This window comes from Falco punctatus, assembly GCF_963210335.1.
Source record: "Falco punctatus genome assembly, chromosome: 12".
Taxonomy (NCBI): domain Eukaryota; kingdom Metazoa; phylum Chordata; class Aves; order Falconiformes; family Falconidae; genus Falco; species Falco punctatus.
This window is the reverse complement of record NC_137592.1, coordinates 20,200,509-20,221,568: the sequence shown is the minus strand read 5'-3', so window position 1 is coordinate 20,221,568 and position 21,060 is coordinate 20,200,509. Positions and strand designations below refer to the sequence as shown.

The following is a 21,060-nucleotide window of genomic DNA, read 5'->3' as shown; positions in this document are numbered from 1 at the left end:
AATACTGTAAAAGATACAGAAACAGAAAATATCAGGAAAGATAAAATAGACTTCTTCCCCAAATAGTGTCTGTGCTTGCAATTACAGTGCTTCACCGTGTTCTAAACCTTTTTGTAACGCAAAACTAATCACTTTTCAGGCAGCCTCTGCGTGACCCTGACATAGGTGCTTTTTAGCATAGATGTGGTACCTTTTCCACATAGAGCTTGAAAAGCTTTTAACAAACATTGTAATTACAAAGCTATGTAAATGTAAGCTGGGATTACTAGTAATAATACAGTGAGATCTTAATTCATCTTTTTTTATAGTCTTTTCAGGGAAAAAGGAACTTGATAGTTTGTCTTGTACAAAAACAAATGGGAAGCAACTGAGAGATTGACAGCTGTTCCTTATCTGAAGATTGGATTTCAAGTGCTAAATAGATTGAAGCTTAGAAGAAATGCTTGAGAATAAAGCAGAATTTAAATTTTCCTTCTATCTTCCAATTTGATCCCAAATTTCAGGTCTTTTAGATGATTTGACATAAGAAAATCAAGGCCTAATACCATGGTAGTTGCTTTGATAACAAAATAATCCAAATATAATAGGGCAAAGAAAAGCAAGGCATCCAGGGAAATGTAGCTTATCTCAGTGCATACTTTAGAAGTTTCTGTCTCCTGCTGGAACTTGATGTATAAAAAAGAGGAGTAAGTCTCAAGCTCTAAGAGTCTCAAGCTCTAAGATGGTTTCTTTCTTCTTTTTTTTTTTTTTTTTAAATAAAAAAAAAAGGCAGTGATAAAGAAATTAATATGGTCTGGTCTGAGAGGATAGAAACTTCCATGCTGGGATTTTAGCATTTTTAAATTCTAAGTAGTAGGAGATAAAATAAATAAATAACCTACAATACTATAGATTTCCAGACTTTTTAATAAGTTTTGAGCTTCTTTTCTATTGTTCCAAGAAAACAAATTAGTTAATTATTTCTGTCATTAAACACGTCTCACATACATTCTGCCTCTCAAGCATTTTAAAACATGAGCTGATGAGATACCAGTCGATCTGTGGTGTTGATAAGTTCAAACCACATAAGTACAGGAAAGTACATGTCCTTCAAACTAAAACTACACCATGTTGTATGTGTGCATGACCGTGTAGATGTGAAGCCAGTAGCCAGTCTCTGCAGAATATAGTATTACAGGACATCTAACAGATACACAGTGTTCCCAACCCTGTTGTGAACTTTGTGAAAAATAACCTTGAAAAACTGCTGGGTTTTTGCCATTCACAGCTTTATGAATCTTTGCCAACGAAAAGCTTGTCCCTTAGTGATCTTGCTTAAATGTGTGTGTGTGGGGGGGGGGGGGGGGGGCAGGCAGGAGTGAGATGGAAAGTACGCCCCTTCCTTATCTCCCTAGCATTAAACAGGAATACATGTGGATGATGTGGGATATGTGTAGTAGGTTGGGAATGAAGCATAAAATGAAAATGCATGTCCAGTGCACAGGAAAGTGGGTTTTTAACAGCTCCATGTGTGTAGAAATCAAAATGCCGGTAAGCCTCCAGCCTGAAAAAATCCATCCTCCAGCAGGATAACTGTTTAAATGGGGCTTAGCATTATTAATATTTCTCATTGCCCACCAGTGATTCAGTAAGTGCCTTTCTACTATTAAAAATCAGCCCATGATTTTAATGAGACAGAAAAGTTGGTTCAGTGAATTCCAGCTGTGTTTTTTCTTGAGTCTGGGTAGCATTGCTGAATTGAAGAGAAAGTATAGTTTCTCTGCAGGTGACCTGTCTGTTTTTTCGGGTTTTTTTCAATTAATTGCTCCCTCTCCTCCTTTTCCCTTCCCTATGACAGAAGACAGCATGCCTATCAGCAGCTGCAAAAGTAGCAGAGAAAATGTTGCTGGCAACAGCACATACAAAGAGAACCACAAATATACAGCACTCTCGATATGCATGCCTAGCAGTGGTGTTAGTGTCATGATTCCAATCAACCGTTCCTTCCTATCACATCCCCCCACCTTCCTTTTTTTATCCCTGTGTTGTTCTCAGGCCAGCGACTGTGTGTAAACAGGATGTGGGAGCTGTACTGAAATGTATTCAAGTCCTGTACACCTCCGTCCTCACCTCTGGCTGCAGTGTGCATCCTGCCTGGAACATCTGCTTCAGATAAATATAGGGAGAGCTCAAGCTGTGCAGAGAAGGGCACAGCCTGGAGTTCTTCAGCCAGTTTTCTCTTGTCATTCTTATTTTTTAACATTTAAAAAAATACAGAAAAAGCATTTTACTTCTAACTGAAGGGCAGGCTTTTTAAAAAATATCACTGTTTAATATTTGTAAATAACGTAATAGCCTATATTTAATGATTGAAAGATATTCTAAGCCCACTAAGAATAACATAACCTATTGTTTGTTTACCTGTTAGTTCTAATTATGCTAACTTAAAGGTGCACATTCATATACTGTTGATATCCCTGATGTAACTTCAGATTGATTTGCAGCTTTTAAAATGTTGCCTCTGGTAATGCAGCTAAAATAGATCATAGGGATTTATAGCACATTCACACTAAAAGGATCTCATTACACCTTGAAAACTGAAAGCCAGAATCATAGAAATGTTTGCTACTTTTCAGTAGAATCCACTTCAAGCACATCCATCCCAACTGCCATGCAGGCTGTCTCCATTCTCTGCATTATCTGCCTGAACAGACAGCGGGGCAGCTCTGACAGGAGAGGTGAGGGGGTACTTCTGTGACTGCCAGCTCAGAATGGGACATCTCTGAACATGAGAGCAAATCTGTATTTAGACATCCTGGGAACTCTGTGGCCCAAAAGGGCAACTTAGGACTTTCTATGTCCAGGTAGGCCTGAGTAATATGCAGCCAGCGCATCTGTCCTTGACAGAATTTAAACGTGCCAATCCATGGCCATCATTACAGACATCTAAGAAGACAGCGTGATTTTTAATGTTAAATCTTCTGATATAGAAAATAATCAATGTCAAAATCCTTCAATGTTAAGAAAAAGCTGTAATATCCTTACTTATTCCAAGAGTAACAGAGAAAACAGTATGTTAAGACTAAAAATACCTGTACAGCTATGCTTACAGAGCCCATGGACATGCACATTCAACAGGCTGGCTCCAGTCCCAGTAAAAGTGGTACTGGGCTGTTGCTACCATTAAGGAGGGCATAAGAGTGCTGCACTTTTAATTACACCTGAGAAAGGAAAGGGAACCCTTTTCCCCTCCTGCTTGGCACCATCTCCCATCCTGTTCTGGCATGACCTCTAACCCTTCTTGCTGCCCCATCCACAAAGCATAAGAAATCAATTCTGTTCACAATCCTGAAGCAGCTTTGAGCCACTACTGCCCCTACACACATGTACACATATGCATAGATGCACTTAAATGAGCTAAATGGGGACAGGACTCCATGAGTAAGGGAGACAATGACTCACAATTAGAAAACAGGTAGAAAAACACTAAGAAATCCCTGTTTCTACTTTGAATGACTTAAGAATAGATATTTTCAGAGATAATAAAGGATGACTAGAGACTTTAACAGGCTTTTGAACCAAAAAATTCACACACCTCTTGGGAATTTATTGTCTGAAGTATGAGTATTTTGGTCAATTCATCTGATCAAACACAGCCATCTGCAATACTGCTGTCTATGTCTGGACTAACCATCTATTCTTCCTTTATAGTGAATGGAGAGAAATAGCACTTCTGGGGTAACATTAATCACCTGTTAAAGTAGAACTTTAATAAGTCCACTGAACATCCAATTACATAAGTCCAGCCTTTTATATATCCTGGTCTCACAAGCAATCTGGCAGGTGCTTTTCATAATTTTTTTTGGCGGTGATACCCATTATATAAAGTTTTTTTGGGGGGTGGTATGGGGGGAGGGGGGTTGTTTGTTTTTTCCCTCTTCTGGCCAAGAGAGCTACCAAATAAAGCACCCAGTGTTAGTTAGATGTTAGATTCAAAATAACAACAGTCCTATTCATTCAAATACTTTTTGTAATATGTAGCAACCACAAAGGTCTCACCTTTTTTCCACAGAGAAAGGCCAAACATCACTGGAAGCAAGACATTTCAATTAATAATACCGTTGTAAGCTGGGGTATGACTCACGTATGCTTATATACCTGAGCTTCCTGAGAAAATACAGATGATAAGAGAAGATTATGATACAGAGCATAATCTCTTCTGCAAAAGCATGAGACCCGATAGCTGAAGAACTGCTAACCATTGGACCTGTGGGACTATGGACATTGGACCATTGAACTATAGGAATAGTTATTCCCTGCAGAGAAAGTAAGTATGGAAACTCAGAACAATTTCCACTTTTGTACACATTTCAAAATATTATTTTAATGGACTATGTGTTTGTTTTTTTTCCCCTAACTCATCGTGCTCCGACTCCCCTTGCATCTAAAGACCCACGCAGTACAGCTTTGTTACATACTTACTTGGGTATTTTCCCTGTGAGAACCTCTACATAAATTCTTGCTTTCCCCTGTGCCAGCTACTTCTTTCTGCCAGTGCCCTACTAGTACCTTGGTTGTACTGATCCAACTACCTATGACTTCAAGCTGTAAAATATATGTACAACTGCATCATAATTTTATAATGAATGTGACTGACCTAAGGCTTTTCTGTCAGCAGAAACCCAAAATGACCGATGTGCTGCTAGAATATTTCAGGAAAAATGGCCACATGCTTCAGTAAGACACTGTGGTTTGCTAAGATAGAGGGACATGGGAAAGAGTTAATAATGTGCTTAAAACGATCTTTACTGTTTTTAATGTACCAGCATCTAACAACCAAAATAAGATCAGGACTTATTTCACAGGATGCTATAGAAAGGTTTCCAACACATTGCAAGTTAAACAAATAAATGAAAGAATCAAAGGGAAAACAAAGCTGCGGCAATGTGAAGTGAGTTGCTCAAGGTCACTCAACAGGTTAGTAGCGGGACTGAAAACTTAGCACTTGAGGCCCCCCTAGAATGCTTTATCTGCAAAGCCATCCACAATTCGTACTATCACATAAGCCTTTTAAAACAGGGTTTTGTGCTCATCATCCCTAAGGTGATAAAGTGATAAGTCTTCTTTTAAAAACAAGAAGTACTTGATCCTTGCAGGGGGAGCAGCAAGGCTCTTGAGAGTGTGATATTTCAGTGTAAATAAACTGTAGCTATGAGGACATAAAAGACAGACTCCTCACAGTAAACAACAACAGGTCAGCACTTTGTGCATTGGGAGTTGGGATAATAATTTCTTGTGTACACATGAAAAAACTAATACAGATGTGATTCCTTTTAATATGATCAGGCCTGGGTCTAGGCTATAACAGGTCCTCTTTGTCTGCTCCTGCTTAGGCTCTCTACAAGGAGGAACTTTGTTACTGGGTCTAGGATGCTCTAGAATTTCTTACTTTTCAAATTCTTATGGGTAATTTCAGCCTTTCCTGGCTGTCTCAAATCCCTTTTGGAAAATGTGTATTCAAAAGGAGTTGAAATTCAGAAAGCCAAAAAAGAAACTCTACAGAAATGACAAAACAGTGTGTTATCATATTTTCCTTCGTCACTCTTGATTCTGATTTAGCAACAATTGTAAATGCTGACCTTTCTTGCCAGCTTCTCCACAACCACCCCAGCAGCGCTAACTCAGAGTCCGCTTCCTTTTAAGCTCACGTGCAACTCTCCAGAAAGTATATACAGTTTCATAAACATGATTTCTCCTACTTCCAGTACAGAATCCTCATTAGTCTCATAGACAACACACATCTTCTAGGCAGAAGGTAAGGCAACCTGTAATGGACATGGCTGCCCAAACTAATAGGAAAAGGACAATGTCTTTTTCTTTACATTTCTGACATGACACATCACAAAGAAATGCCAGATCAGGGTCAAGTTACACTAAGCTGCACTGTGCTTTTTGGTCTTGTGATGTGACGTAACCTCTTATAAGGCAATGAAAGAATTGTAATGTAAAGAAAGGCTTTTGAAAGATCTACTAGAAGGAAATAATTGTTGAACATGGGAAGAAACTAAGTGGCTGGTAATACTCAAGCACTAAGTGCTGGCTCCAAGCAGTGCTCCAGGATTATGCCCTGCTGGGAACAGACCAACCTGCAAGTCCCATGTCAGCATCAGAGGCCACCCAATGCCACTGGCGAGCACCAGGTGGCTGGAGGGGTCTCTGTTGCCCAGCTGCCTGGGGGAAGCTGCAGTACAGAGCCCATGAAGCCTGTACTGTCCTCCGTCCCCCTGACTGTAGGGACTCAGTCTTGTTCCTCCTTAGGTGACTCAATACAGTCCTATTCCATGCTTTTTGTTTGCCAACAGATTATATCTAGTCACTCAGCTGGGGTCAGCCACAGCATTCATCAGGCGTGGACAAACAGCAGAGAAGCAGCAGAACTGTGATGCTACTGGCATAACATGATAATAAGGAATGAAATGGGGAACCTACTCTGTTCTGGAGATTATGATACTTATAGCAGCATTTCTAGGACTTGAGGTGGGGAGGCAGAAGTTGAGAGAGAAAAGTGCTTGGAGAAACATCAGAAAGTCAGCCTGGACAGAAAATGTTGCAAAATGTAATTGCAAGATCTTTCTGACTGCATTTGTTAATACAGAGCCGGTCAAGAATAAGATTTATGAAACCCATTCCTTCTACTACTCAACATGTACTGAAGTACTCCTAGTCTGCTCGGATATCAAGAAGGAAGTAAATTCCCAGACTCCCCATGCACACTGGGACAGTGACAGAGATTATGGCTAGAAGGATATGGAAGAGAAAGTTTTCTTCTGTTTTCACCTGCCATTATCCTTACAGTGGCAAACCCATATTTGGAAGCCTGTCGGGTAAGCTTTTTTTAGAGTTGCTTCATCTTCTGCGAACACTGTTCTCTTTCACAGAAAAAAAAAAAAAAACAACCAACAACCAAAACCCAACCATAGTTCCTTCTTGTATTTTTAGATTTAGTTTGTTTTGCTCTTTGTATTTTAAAACAGACGTGTTTATTTTCAACAGAGCATTAAAGAGGCCATTAGAAATGTATCATGTGACAACACACTACAACTCTACAGTACAAGAGATTAACAGTAAGCACTTCTGTTCTCTAAAGTTGCCATTTTATAGATCCTTTCACTTTTCCATTAAATCAAGTCATGTCTTTCAGACTTCCTGATATGAAATGCTGCTTTGCCATCATGTTCACATGTTCCTATTGTTTCTTTTGAATAACTACAAGATTTCATTAAAATTACTATAAAAATAAGAATATGATTGAAAGCTAGCCAGCAGAAAGCTATGTTATTGCCCACAGTGGGTTTACTGTTCAAAACTTCTTCCCTAACTAGCAAAGATGCTGAGTGACTTTTTTTGAAGTTAGCTGAATATATCAGAATAAAGCTTTGCTGCACATTCACAGGATGCAATTCACAGGATTTGGGATATCATTAGGTTTTAGGCACTAGAAAGATTACATTTTTGTATTAGTACTTCAAGAATTTTTGTTGTTGCTACCTGTTTCTCAGAACCAAATGATGACATGACAATTTCAGGTTACAAGCTGTGACAGGATGCATTATTCCACTGCACTTGAGGAATAACTCACAAATAGCTGACCAAATGAAATATGGAATAGGAAGACAGCATTGCCTTTTTCAACTAATAGGGTTCTTATGAGTTTGGATTTATCCATAGACCCAACCTTAGTATCTTCTATGCCCTGCCTTTGGGGTTTTTTCCAGACTAATTCACTGCAACTGTCTGAAAAGGTCCTTTTCCTATTAAGAAAAGTTTTCACTTTTCCTTGCAATTGTTCAGAGGGACAGCTTCTGAAGAAAGCATTGTAATGCATTTACTGAAAGGCCACAGGGCTGCCATCTGTGGGTCCCCTTTATAGATTGGGCCTCATTCTGCCCACTGCCTTGGACAGCGAGTAGTGCTTGCCCTGCAGCTGGTCCCTTCCAGCCAGCGGGGCTGCGAGTGGGAGAAGGTGAGCTTCCCTGGGGACGGTGCTGGGGGCTGCTGGACCAGTAGGCCGCACGCGGGACCCAGTGGGTGCCCCAACAAAGTGAGGGTGGGCGTGATGGCCAGTGGGTGCTTCCCAGCTGTTTTCTGCCGTGTCTCTTCCCTGCCAGCCTCAGCTGTGTTAGGGGCTCTGCCAGCTGATTGCTCGACCTGCCCCACTCCCCACTTTGAAGGCAGAGAGGAGGCTCACAGCTGCCTTCCCCTGAGCTGGTGCTGGGGGCCCACGGCTGGGCTGCCATCTTGTCCCCGAGTGCCTGGCCTGCTTGTGGGTAGACAGGCGAAACACAGCACGCCAGCGCTCCACTACGCCCCGCATCCCGACAGACCAGTTCATTCCCGCCCACACAGCCAGATCAAACAGTGTTCAGGAAACAATCTGGGATCCATATTAGTGCTCCGTACCATCGCCGCTGGGGCAGTTTAATGGGGTGAGGGGGGGATGGCACTGTTTCTAGCACATTCCAATTGACAACAGCTGGGACTGCTCCACTCTGAGCAGCTGCCTTTGCTGCAGCCCCACTGCATCGCCTTTCTGTGTGGAGAGCTTTGTTTTGGCTGGGGATGGGTTTGTTGAGGTTTCTTGCACTAAAGTCTCACACAGAGACTTTCCCTTTGTCCATGGCATGTGACCCTGCCAACTTACAGGCTTGCATCCCCAATAAGAAAAACAACAACGTTTAAAAAAAAAAAAAAGAAAAGGTTAATTAACCTCAGGTCTGTTCTCAGCAAAGCAAGGCTGCCATGGATAAGTAATAAAAATAGCTTCTCAATGGTCCTTGTGTCTGTCAGAGTCTCGCTCTGTGATCTTTCAGTCAAAACCATGAAAGCAGGAGGGGGAGGAGAGGCTGATTCGCTACTGTCCTTTTCTTGTGCGTGTGTTCCCAAGGCTGCCCAACTCTGTCCTTCAAATCATCTCCACCAGTAAATCATTTAGCTCAACCTGTCACTCTTGGCCATTGTGAAGAGACAAAAGCTACCCATTTAACCCCAACCATGGCTGATTCACGCGGCAGGGAAGGCAGGCTTACAAAAGGAGGCTAGCAGGGAAGGTGGCAGTTGGGTTGGGTTTCACGTAGGCTGGTGTGGTTTTCCCTCTTTTTTTTTTTTCCCTCCCCCCAGTTATTTTAAATTAGCAGCACCTCTCATACTGGGATTGTTTTTTGAAGACCACATGTTTGTCAACAGAGCTGTTCTGCTTGAGTAATTTGACCCCAGCCAGGCTTCAAAGGTTTGAAAGGGCAAGAAACACACACACGTATCAGCATACATCTATTACCCCTTTCACCTGGACAGCTTTTTAGACCGTTTTTGTTGCTTTAAAAAAAAGTGGTAACACAACATCCAATTTGTCACAGGGAACCAGAGCTATTCCAGTCAACCTGCTCTTTGGGGAAATCTGCACTGCAATTATTGGGTTCATTTCACCTGAAGTATTGCTCTAAACTGTCAGCTAAAACTCTGCTACCTTGAATCATAACCTCTGCCCAAAGTCTGCACTTCAAATGGGCATCTCTTGTTGTTACGACAGGCTGTTCTCTCTGCCAAGAAATCACTCTGCTCTGATGTTTTACAATTAAAAGTTAGTCCTTTAACACAGAAATCAGCTGTTAAGTTTAAGACTTCTTTTCCATAATTGCCCTGCCAAAGTTTAATCTTCATGTAACACCTCTCACCCCCAAACAATCAAAACCCTGAAAAATTAAACAGGCCATCAGAGAGCAACAAACTCACATGGTGCTGACAATAAAATTAAATGCATACAGAAACCAAGCAATACTGCAGATTGCTCCACGATTTATTCCTTTGCCCCACCAAATTCCAGAATATCCCTAGCGAGCACAGAATCTGCCATGAAGCAAATTGCAATTTATATATGAAATATACTTGCAAATATCCACAGTTTTGATTTCTAATGATACTGTTGTTAATCCACAGGAGAATTCTTCAGTAATTACCAACCAAGTGTCATGCTACGTTTTAAGAACCAAGCACTGAAGTTGATGAAGAGTCACAAGCACAAAGTACACCACATATGTGCTTTTCCAGGGATATTTCTAGTTTTTGTTATGCCTGTGAGATACAAGAAATTACTATGCATGTACTATACATTTTTGTAATCTTTTTAATGGGCCTTTTAACAACAAGCAGTTCAGGATGTGGTTATTGCTTAGGGTGTTAGACATGTTTACTCTCCTGATGGACATTTAAAATGCCTTAAGTCCTCTTTTCAATATGAATTGTGTGTCAAAATGTTGGTTTGGATATCATATTCTCTCCTAACCCTGTCATTAGGATGAGTCTTTGTGTGCCTGAGTCACTCTTGAGTTTTTTTGTTTGTTTTTTGTGTTCCTCTGACAGGTCTATCCTACACCTTTCTGTAGCTAGCAGAGTAAAGCAGAGTTGAGAAAACATGTTTTGCATTATTGAGTTTGCAGTCTCACTGTAAGCTTTCTCACAGATTCATCTTCAATGAAGGGCGGAGGGGTGGGGGAGAAAACATGCTTTTCCCTGAGACTGCAGAGTATGTGAATTACCTTCTTTCAGCCTATGGGGCAGCCTTCACAGATTTCAGCACAAATGGAAGAAATATCTGATTTCCCATTCCATCTGGATTCAGTTTCTTTCTTCCTCTTTGTATAGTTTCTTAGAGACATTATGGAGCTCACTGGAGGGGCTGCTTACACATGACTATGGCAGCACTGGGCACGCTGCCAGAATTTCACTCCAGGAGGCTGCAACAGGAATCTTTAATTAACTTGAACCAAAACACTGAATGGCAAAGAACAAAAGAGTGGGGGTGGAGAAGGATAGGAGGAAGGGAGGGAGCAGAAAATAATGTTTCCCATACTAGAATCTCCATTTCTGGTCACAGCATTACATGATCATATTGTCATCCCTTATACGTATTTACCAGAGCATAGGTAATAATTCCTAACTTCTGTCTTATTTGGTAAATTTTGCCTTTCTTTCTACTCATGGAATTAATATCTGTGATTGTCCTTTGTAGTGAACAGTATTCTCTTAAGTCTTATATAAACATATAGTTTGATTATATAAATCCTCTACAATTTGCAAGTTTCTAAATATGAGATGATTGATTCTCCAGCATCTTGAACATTGCAAAATTACACTGTAATACTGCAGCAACGCATAGGAGTCCCAGACATCGAACAAGATCCTACTCTGCTCGGCATAGTACCAGTATGGTATGTCCCTGTTCTCAAAAGTTTACATTCTAAGCATAAGCAAGAATTAGGTACAGACAGAAGAATAAAGTAACTACTTACTGAAACATCATTATTCATTGTTGTGAAATGTTTTCAAAACAGAATGGATAATGTTTCACACTCATTTTGCAGAAATATACAAGATGCAAGGCAGTAGAAAATCAGGCCTGAAATACCTTTCTCACTTGAGCTCAAGGGAATGAGTTGAGTGGTTTCTTTACTGTCCATTTCCTGGTTAAATATGTGTGCAGAATAATTACTCTAAATGCAAAACTAATGGTGATTTCATGCATATTCATTCAAGTGAGTTTGTGATCGAGGCTCTGATACTGTTCTAGCTAATGAGGCTCAGTTGCTCAAATATTTGTGAAAACAAACATAGAAAGGACTTATACATGCTCAACATGAACTTATTTACACATTCAAAGGAATATTCAAGTGTGAATTGATTTGCCAGTTGGTGGTTTGGAGTGTATTATGTTTGTATCTTCTGGCTTAAAGACATCCTAAAAGAATTCAGTCTGTGGTATCTCTGATGTGAATCAACACATGGTAGCTGGCGACAAGTGAGATACTCACTTTAAAAGCACGGTCCTGACCCACACTGAAATGTTAATGCAGACATACCTAGATTCCAAAGAATTATTTAATCCTCAAAAGTATATATACTTTTTCCTATCCTAAATTTCCAAAACAAATTAAATCAAAAGAGTACCCTTAATTCCCTGTTTTAAGCTGATTTATGGCAAAGAAATCCTATTTCACTGCTCTGTAAAGTAATCATGTACTTGCTAAGTTATAGCATGAAAATCTGACATAGAGACGAGCTCCAGAATCCCAGAAACAGAAAGGTTTCCACAGAGGCCTGAGGATGTGTCTTCCCCTTGTATCATGTTAAAAGCAGCTGCAAAAGAATTTAAGAATCTTTAAATTGAATGTGACTTCTTTGATAAGACCCTGCTCAGGTTTACAGATACCAGGGGGGATGAGGTAAAAGAATCACTGGATGCGCCTTAAAGAGATCTCTGGAATTTTTTGGCAACTACCTTCGTTGGAAGCCATAATACAAACAGAGAGCAGACTTGGAGAGATACCTATAATATATATGTCCAAATTTGTATTTATTTATATATATTATAGATAACTGTATATATATAAAAAACCTTTATATGAGCCATTTGATTCATCTAACTTAAAAAGAATTATGTATTAGCTGTACAAGGAATGTGTTTAGAGTAAGAATTCAGTTTCTATAACAAAATTTCTGCCTGCTAGAACCGAAACTTTGCTCTGAGTTAGTCTAGCGTAACTACAGAATAACTCTAATTCAACAGCATTCAATTAAATGTAATGGCAAAGGAAGTTCTCTTTCAAGTTTTCTGTCTCTCGCTAAACATTTTCATATATATTTGTGTGTGTGCGTGCATAGATAGATACGCAGACAGATATCTGCTGCATTACAAAAACACACTCGATGAATTGAGCATGTTTATTTGAACCTGTGAAGAATGAGCATGGCACTATAGTTCTCCACCTAATAATTAGTATTCTGGCTCATTCTGGATTACATGTGCACTAGAATCTGTTTTAAACTTTTAAAGATGTTAACATTTATCTACACTGAAGACAGCATTAGTTGTTTCTGGCCTTACTCGGGCAGATGGACTGATCCTAACAATATAAACTAATCTCTCATGCAATATAGTCCAACTTAAAGGATTCTCTGAAATCTTCTGTTGTTGATATTTATTTTCCTAAAAAACGTCAAAATGACTAAATGGTTTCAAATTCAAAGCGACAGCAGAATAAAACCTTTTGAAATCCCTAATCAGCATTCATTCCTCATGTAATTAATTCCAGTGAAGACAGTAGAAATAAAGCTGAGGCAAAGTTACCTCACATTATTTTCATGTGACAGATAACCCTGATTCTTTTGTACTGGCTGATTTTTAACTGTATTCACAATTAGAAGTAAAATTATTGATGTGTATATTAATGGCCTTTCAGTACAAAGGTGAATATGGGCTATCCTGTTTCATTTTTTTTTTTTTGTCAACTTTCTGTTGGAATTTAGAAAACTTCTTTTTTAGTGAAAATGAGTCCATTTGGACAAATGGATGTTAGAAATTCTGAATACAAGTAGTCCCAATAAAAATAAAGTTACCATCATTAGTAATAAAAAAGTCATAGAATCCCTCAAGCCAAAAGAGATCATTTTACAGGAAGGCTCACAGACTTCTTTTCACTAGCTGACATATCTCCATGCTCAGCAAGCTTTCATTCCATGGGAGCTGCCCACTGGTATACCAGTACTGCTTTCCAGCTTGCTCTGTGATTACAATTCCCACTAGTTTCCAGGCATTCCTAAACAAGGCCCAACACTTCTCTGAATTAAGATTCTGCCTTACATCAGACTTCAGCAATTTTCACTTTAAAAAAAAAATAAATAAACGAGGAGGATATCTGAGAATTCTCTTAGAGCAGAATTTAAATTAAATCTCCTTATTAATGATGTATGGATTTCTTTCATTGTTTAGGAGGCCTGTGAGCAGTTGAAAGAAACAAGAAGGCTTTTAGTAATGGGCACTAACAGCACCATTGTGCTTGCATGGAAGCTCTTGGCCATTCAGTGTCACAGGGTCAAAAACAATCCAAGCTCCCACACCAAAGCAGCCTGCAGAAGGCCACACAGACCTCACAACACTGATTCTTTAGAGCTTGGGTACGTTTCTGTGAGTGATGTGTTAAGTTCAGCATTTAGAGGTAGAGAGGAAATTAATTTTTGTTAAAGTTTACACTCATTCAAACTTCCTAAGCCCATTTTTATTTTCCAAGTTAGGTTGGAAATCTGATGGGAACAAGCTAAAGCATGAATTAGAGTTATTATAAGACAGCCTTCTTTTCTAATGCTTTTACTTCTGGTCATCTGGCACGTCTCTGTCAAACACTAGGCATAGCATTACTGCCTTGCATGTAATAGTGATGGAAATCATAGAGGCATAGAAAGCAGGGGCGGAGGTGGGGGGAGAGGAAACAAGATTAGGGAAGGAATTTATTTGACTCCACAAACCTTATGAAATATTGCATTTAATTGCTAATAAAATATTTGAGTCCCTTTTTATCTGGTCCTCCTTTCCTTTTTCCAGCTTTTGAAATGCGTGACCTGGATCGATGCTTTAAGTTGCAGATGGCAGTCAAAGAAATCTCATGTACTTCAGAGGAAAGCTAACTGAGTATCCCTTCATAACTAAACAAACAGTAAATTCTGCATTTTGCTGCATATTATCAGGCACGGGTTACAGATATATATTGATTATATATATACAGCTTCATTATATGTCCAAGTTCTAAAGCAGAAAAAACAATACACATGATTTATACTGATTTATTGTGTCCATGAAAAGAATTTGATAACTGGAAAGCCCCAAACATTACCAAAATACCAATATACTATGAAACCCTCTTTTCAAAAAAGTATGCTATCTTATTCTCACTAATGTCAGGGAAATGTAATAGGATGGAAGAAATAAAAATTTTTTCGTGCACACAATGCACATCAACGTTCCTATTCCAAATGCATGTGGAGCACAGTGCTTTTTTTCAGAAATTCACCTTCTCATGAATGAAGAAGTTTTACTTCCCTCCTGGCTTCAGAACTCTGGCAAGACTTTCTTTTTAGTCTTTGCTATTACCCTATTGCAAACTTTACACACAACTTTGAGAGAGCAAAGGAGGTATTACTCTAAAACCAATTTTGTTTCAGTCTCATGTCAGAACCATGCAGGAGGCGTATGAAAGCATAGGGAGTAAAGTTGGTAACCAAGGACTTCTATTTTTGACTGATGTTTTAAAGCAAAGAATGTTAACCTTGTGTTTTGAGTGAAACTAATGGTAAACCACAGCAGATTTGTTAGTGTTTTGTACAGTGATGTTCCTAGATCAGAAGCAAAATTTCTTTGTGAGGGGGCTAACAATACTGCAGGGGGCCATCTTGCTTCACTGAACTGGAACATCCAGTCTTTTGAGAGCACTCACACATTAGGTGGTAAGATTACTCTCACTATAGCAACCTTCTCCACTACAATCTTTTTTTTTTTTTCTGGTTTTTTTTGTTGTTGTTGTTGTTTTGATTTTTTAAAAATTCTTTTCAGAAAAAAGATGCATTATAAATTATCTCTGCCACTACCTATTATCTTCCCCAAAACCTTCTACTTTTTCCTAAACTTCCTCCACTGTCACAGTCAGTTTGAGTTCAATTTTGTTCAATGTCCGGCTTCTGCACTTCAGTTTGTATATAGAGGTGTTTATTTACAAAACGGAGCAAGGACAAGAACGTGGTGCTCTTTATCCTGCAATATCAGTAAAATGTCAAATTAGAAAATTCAGGGCTCCCTTTGATTTCTTTGATACTCAATTCCTCTAAAAACTAGGCTTGTCTCTATGACCCTCTAGTCGAGTGATGGGGCAGTTGTGAATACAGACACTCTATGAAATAGTTTGAATTTCATGTATCTAATGAAACTGGTGTACTATTGAAGATGTCAGAGTAAAATTAATCAGCTGATTGGTATCAGAGAAAAGAAAACCTGAAAATCAATGAACAGCTGTCTCTCCAAATAAGAACACCTCAAACAGTATCATGACTGAAGTCTAGGGAGGAAAAAAGACAGATCTTCAGGAAGTCTTTGAAAGGCCAAAGAAAACTGTTTGAGCCTAACCAGTCACAGGGAAACTTCAGGGCGCAGGGATCCAGTACTTGCATCCAGATTCAGCTGCCTGCTGAGTAGGGAAGAGGAGCCTGATCTGTGATCTTGCATGAAGACTTATTTGCAGTTTGTCAGCAACCAGATCTATAGAGGCAATGATCAGTACCTGTTTCTATTTTTAACATAGACTCAGACAAATAAAAAACCTATAAGGATAAATTTATAGCAAAACACTTTAGATATAGTATGAGAAAGCATAAATTGGCTATTACAAAAAGTGGCTCCACTATCAAGTATCTAACACAGTACAGCTTAGCCAAATAAACATTTATCTTTTCCCCAACCTTTTGATGGCTAGCTGGCAAGTAAAATCCTGTTCAAGAAACATTGTCAAAAGAACAAGCCAGATATATTGGGAGCAGTGTTTGTTTTAACTGAAATATATGCTGCATGCCTAACCCAAGTACAGAAAGCAAAAATCTAGATTATGTGATGCACCTAAAAGGAAGGTTTCTAGACCTCAATCACTGCAGGAAGGGAGGGACATTACCTTAGTGATGAAGTCTGCTTTTGTCCCTGGAGAAATAAAAAAAATGAGCTAGCCAACTACACTAGTTGGGTTTAGGTTGCCGACCCCTGATCGGGTGTTGACAGAAGCTGGGAAAAGGAGGAGGCGGCTTTCTTGGCTTGAATCTTATGTTCTGCTAAAGCTATTTTGAAACTAAGTTGGAAATTTCCTTGCAACACCATATATGATAACAAAAGTGACCTTATAGACGAAATATCTAACTTGCTGCTCCAGGGACCCAGGTGGCTGTTCATATAGCTCAGCCATAAAAAGCAAAAGAAAGAAGACAGTGTATCACACTCTGCTGAGCTGGATAATGCTATGAAGGCTTAAAAAATTTTAGTCATCTATCACCAATATACAGTATACCCTTGGATAAAATTTCTAGTGTTACTCTGCATTTCATTGTCCTTTTATGTGATCTTCCATCAAAGGACTGAAGCAATAGAAATGGCCTGTTTAGCCACAGTAATACAGTCTAATTTGGGGCCAGTGTTATGAACTAAAAAGTGTCCTTTTCAGCAATAATTTTTAAGTTGCTTTATGTGTGCAGGGAGTATTTTCTTCGCTATCTTGCTTTACCTACTGATATGGCTGATCAGGAGATCACTGCTTCTTTTCCATAAGAACGGTGCACTAAACCGAGATGGCTGTTGCGGCTGACTCAGTAACTGGGCTGCCCTCAGCTAGCACAGTCCAGTGTAGGAGTGGGATAAGTAGGAGTACTTGTTACTTGACAGAGGAGCTGCCACTGCAAATCCAGCTCTCCCCTTTCCCACGCATATGGTAGCTCCACCAGTCTCTGATAGAGGCCACAGATTTCAAACCATAGTAGAGCTGGCACTTGCAAATGCTTGTTGCTTCCATGAGAAGAACAGTTTGGTGATCTCAAACCATTTCCCAAAATAGAAGCCACACAGCACAGAGTGATACCTAATTGGGCAGTCTAAGGGCAGAGTCTAGGATGTTTATGCCTGTACAGAGTGATTTATCTATTAACCCTAGGGGTAGTCCATGGCAGATGACACTACAACTGTTGGGAAAGCTGCATGAGAAAGCCTGCTGCCCTGCACCAGAGTCTGTTCGGTACTGGTTCTGCGGCTGAACAGAGGGGCCAGTGTCAATGTTACATTCAGAGAAAGAAATGTTACACCTCCAGTTAATAAAGGCTGCTGATGTTGGAGTCAGCTAACTTTGGTCAAGCAATAAACTTGGAAGTCTTTTCCCCCAAGGGCTTCCTTTTTTGTCTCTAAAACAAAGGAAAGTGAAATGAAAACAAGAAATCCAGACTATATAGCAGAGTATTATGTGACTAAGCCAGCTGTTGCTCTCATACTGTTATTTTTGTAGCCCAGCCTATTCTGCCAGAAGGGAAAGCCTAAGTCTGCCTACAGACCTGTTGCTTTTGATAGCTAGACAGGGCACTAACACTACTATGATATTCTTTAGCCCTGTGAACCTACACACATATGATAGCGAGTCTGAGCTGCCAACAATATATAGCAACTGAAAAAAACATTTACTATTTATTTACTTCCACTAGCAAAAAAGAATAGTGGGAATAGTTTGACCAACTGTATTGTTTAGGTACTCATTCATTAGGTGCTTAGTTACTTCCAGCGCTTCACAAAGTGCAGCAAGTTATTTACTAACAACTCCAGCTTCAGCAAAGATGCCCTCCGGCCCTGTGAACTTAGAGCTAGTCATGCACTAGTGTTTTAATGAAAGCCAGGCAAATAGATATCTGACATGGCTGGGTTGAAGTAGTGATGGTGGGGGAGGTTTGCATTAAAATGCAATACAGCACTGAAATCAGTGATAAAGACTAAACAAGAGGAAAGCTTTCCCTCCCTGCACTCATTTAGCAAGCACATGGAAATAATTGTTGGCCCAGAGACACATATCCATAATTCCCATTGTGCTTTGAGAGTCAGCATACCAGACATGTGCACCCTTACAGAGCACCCCAAGTACTGGAATGCAAATCTGCACACCAAGCGTCAGGATTTGCATAGCCAGTATTCTTAAAATAAGCAACATTATCAATTAGATCAAGACTCCCCAGACCAGGCCAGCAGCCATGAAGCCTGCAGGAGTTCATCAACATGGGAAAGACTTGTAAGTGAAGCAGCTCTCCTGTATTTAAAATAATTGATTTACTGTTCAGGTTTGATGAAGTCTGTTAATCCAGTGTCTTAAAATAAAGGAGATTCTTGTTGAAACAAGTAAGGACAACAACAACAACAACAAAATATCAATAATGTTTTGTTAATATTTTGATAGAAATTAGTTTTTTAAAGTTCATGAATATTTCAAATAAAATTGTGCGTTGCTTTTGACAAGGTCATAAAATGACCAAAGCCAAGAAGTTTCTTTTATAAGCTGCATCAAGTAACTGAAGAAGGGTCAAAGCTGTGTGTCACACAGACATGTCGAGTTGCTTCACTACCAGTGTGCCAGACCAGTTGAGGTGACAAAATCAAGTAGGGAGGTGACAGGGCCAAGGGAGGGAGGCAGTGATGCTCGACTCCTGCCAGGGAGCATGCTGTCCAGCCTTGCTCTTTCTGCATGCACAGATGACAGCAGGCAGCAGCTCTCCATCTCCATCTGAAATGGCATTACCTCCCCACCATTTTCTGACCCCACATGCTATATGTCGTGACTGTATCGGTAACTCACAGACCAGGCTGCCATGCTGCCTGGGATTGCAGGAGAGAAAGCTGTCATGTCATAAAAGAAGCAAGATGCAGGGTTGGCTGCCAGGGACTTAGTTACATGAATCAAAGCATAAAATGCCACAGGTCTCAACTCTAGTCTATTTTGCTCAAGGCAAGCAAGACAGACTTTTTAATCATTTAGACTCAAAATCAAACATTTAGTGGACTGAGGTTGAGTTTTTCTTTGGAAGCATGGAAGATTACTGTGGATTTGAGTCCGGGTTCTGGAAAATACTCTGAATTACTTTCTCAGCATCAAAATACATTCGTGCAGACAGCACTCACTCAATTAGTCAAGAGGACTGTGTGAAAATACGCACTTTCACATTCAACAGGGTCTCTTGAACTCAGACTCGTCTTTACTCACACTGGCAAGACAGGTGACACTTAGGACAACACAGTATCAATAGCTAATAGAAACAGAAGACCCATACTCTGGGCCAGACTTGTTATGTGCTTACTTAAGGAAGCAAGAGAGATGTAATTAGTGTGGATTTATGCCTTTAGCTCTGCAGATATTTCCTTGCATTGGGATAAAGACACAGGGATCGTCAACAAAATGGCTTTGCTAAATTCAGATTAACAACTGAAGTCAGTGCATAAACTACATACACTCACAGTGGGGGCATTTGAAAGGTGTCAGTGGAGGACTGAAAAACTATTTTTCAGAGAAACACAGAAAATAATTTCTAGATTGATAGGGAAATAATTCAAAAACTAAAATTCTACTTTCACTGCTCGTTTTCATATCACACCTTTACAAAAGAGAAATTCAAAACTGGAACAAATCAGGAAATACCATAGATATATATATTTATAAAAATAAAAAAAATAGAATTTTAAAATGACCATACTGAACTAGGTGCATGTGGAAATATAAAAATATAAACACTGATGTTTTTTATCAGAAAACAACACAGGAAATTAATAATGTAAGGTTTTACTGTCCTATCTGACAAAAGAAGAAACAGATGTCACAATGAACTTTTCTGGTAACTTTATAGCATGGAGACTGTTTTCGACAACTAAGATGCAGCCACTTAAAGCAAAAGGAAGGTGCAACTGCTTGATTTCTCCCACATACGCCCCACTTTGCTGTTACGGCTATTGTCTCAGTATCTAGACCATAAATTGGAGTTATTTATAATTTAGAGCTGGGAAGCACCATCAGTAACGTCAGCTTTCTTGACATAGGGCTGTAAGGGATGGTTTTGCCCCATCCTTCACAGTCCTTTCTTATTAGTGTGACACTATGATTTCAAAACAATAAAATAAAAATTACTGTGGCAGAAATATTGTTGCACTTCAACAGGATCTGCAAAGCAAGTCACAACTAGATTGGGAGTATTTTAGGCTTTAGCTGTCAGAAATCATTCCAGGACCAAAAAGTCCTTGCTCTGAGCCTAAAGTTGTAGTCTTAGGAGAGCAAGATTGCATGCACTCGAGAATACATAGTCAGGCTGTTTGCTCAGAAGCACCGAAATCCAGCCTCTAGTAATGTGCTAGCACCCTTACAAATGATCTATTGTACTTTCTACTGTTTACAAACAGAGCACATCAAATCAGCCAGGTTTAAGCCTGTGCAGAAAAACATACTGGTAAACAATACTGCTAAGATTGTGCTCCAGCATTTGCAGAAGAAGCTGAATGAAGAGTTATCAATTAAAGTCCTACTAACGATAATGCAGTTTGGTTACCTGCAGTCAAAGAAGCCACAGTTCAGTTTTTGACTTCTTCATTTCATAGGTAAAACATTCTGCACCAGACCAATGAGTAGAGGTCACAGGTCTGTTCTCACAGCTCAC

General features: G+C 39.6%; 2 protein-coding genes across 7 annotated transcripts in view; one reads left to right on the top strand and one right to left on the bottom strand.

Moving 5' to 3' along the window:
• LOC308072141 (uncharacterized protein) overlaps positions 1–10,101 on the top strand; it is a 104,699-nt gene extending 94,598 nt beyond the window's left edge. For 4 of the 6 annotated variants that reach the window (XR_013931531.1, XR_013931532.1, XR_013931533.1 and 1 more), the window contains one exon: positions 1–747. This exon is cut by the window's left edge. The gene's annotated coding sequence lies outside the window, so the exon portion shown is untranslated. Of the gene's footprint in view, positions 7,104–9,972 lie in introns of those variants that run through there. The other 2 variants (XR_013931529.1, XR_013931530.1) reach the window with 2 other exon arrangements.
• Positions 1–21,060, bottom strand: part of LOC308072140 (uncharacterized protein) — a 264,344-nt gene that overhangs the window by 21,372 nt on the left and 221,912 nt on the right. The window contains exon 8 of the mRNA XM_080408622.1: positions 1–21,060. This exon is cut by the window's left edge and continues 2,921 nt beyond it. The gene's annotated coding sequence lies outside the window, so the exon portion shown is untranslated.